The following is a 1140-nucleotide window of genomic DNA, read 5'->3' as shown; positions in this document are numbered from 1 at the left end:
GAGGTCCTGAGTGTTCTACATAACCGCTGCCTTCAAATGAGGGGCACCAAGCCCCCCATCTCGCTGTGAACTCACAGACGCCGTAGCTTTCCCTCTGGGCCCGCCACGGCCACTGTGGCCCACATACCCGTCCGCCTGCCGAGACTCCCCTGCCAGTTCTGTCCCTGCGGGACCCTCCTCCTCTCCTACCCGGCCCTTTCCTTTTCAGTCAACATCCTGTATGGAATCTTCCAGCATGAGCAACAACAGGATGAGCTTTTCTTTTTTCTTTTTTGTTCTTTGATCAGTTCAATTTCAGTGAAAACTGTGCAGGATGTTTGTATTTTATGATATATTTATATTTAGTTAGAGAATATAATCTGAAATATTTCAGTCATTAGAAATCAGTTAGATTTGTTTTATACACAAGCATATGGGATATATCAGTACATCTTTCATATTACTTAGTATATATATACAGTAGCTGTTGTTGGATATACTGTTCTATGTATCAAGTAGACCATTTTTGGCAATCATGTTCAAGTTCCTCATTATATTTGATGATTTTTCTAATTGTCTTTCTTGTTCTATCAATATTTGCTTAACATTTATTGAAGTTATATTAAAAGTCATAGCATATTATAATTTTTAAATTACTATAGGTTCCTTTTGCATTATGAGACATTTTTCTTTTATCTCCACTAATGCTGTCAGAGTTAAAGACTATCAGGTTTCTTTCATATAAAGTTCCCGTGGTATACATTTTTTCATCCTTTACTTTGAGCAATTATATACCTGAAAATGTATCTTTTATCAGCATCAGAAAGTGAAGATATTTTTTTCAAATCTTAGGATCGTTGTCTTTTGATTGGTTCTGGACCATTGAACTATAACATAACAACATACCACCACAATTTAAAATATAACAACTGGCCTTTCATCATGGCATTGCCTTTATTACATTATAATCTTTCCTTGTATTCTGCCTACTGACAGAATTAGTGCCTACTAATGACTAGCAGAAATAGTGTGACATAACTTTAAAACAAGAAATATGTAATATAAAACTCATTACTATGCATTTATTAAAATTATCTGTGAAATCATATATACATATACACATGTGTGTGCATGTGTTGTATATACATAAATATATATATA

Source organism: Propithecus coquereli, unplaced genomic scaffold (genome assembly GCF_000956105.1).
Source record: "Propithecus coquereli isolate 6110/MARCELLA unplaced genomic scaffold, Pcoq_1.0 Scaffold530, whole genome shotgun sequence".
NCBI classification, from domain to species: Eukaryota; Metazoa; Chordata; class Mammalia; order Primates; family Indriidae; genus Propithecus; species Propithecus coquereli.
The sequence above is the reverse complement of the archived record's forward strand: the minus strand, read 5'-3'. Positions refer to the sequence as shown.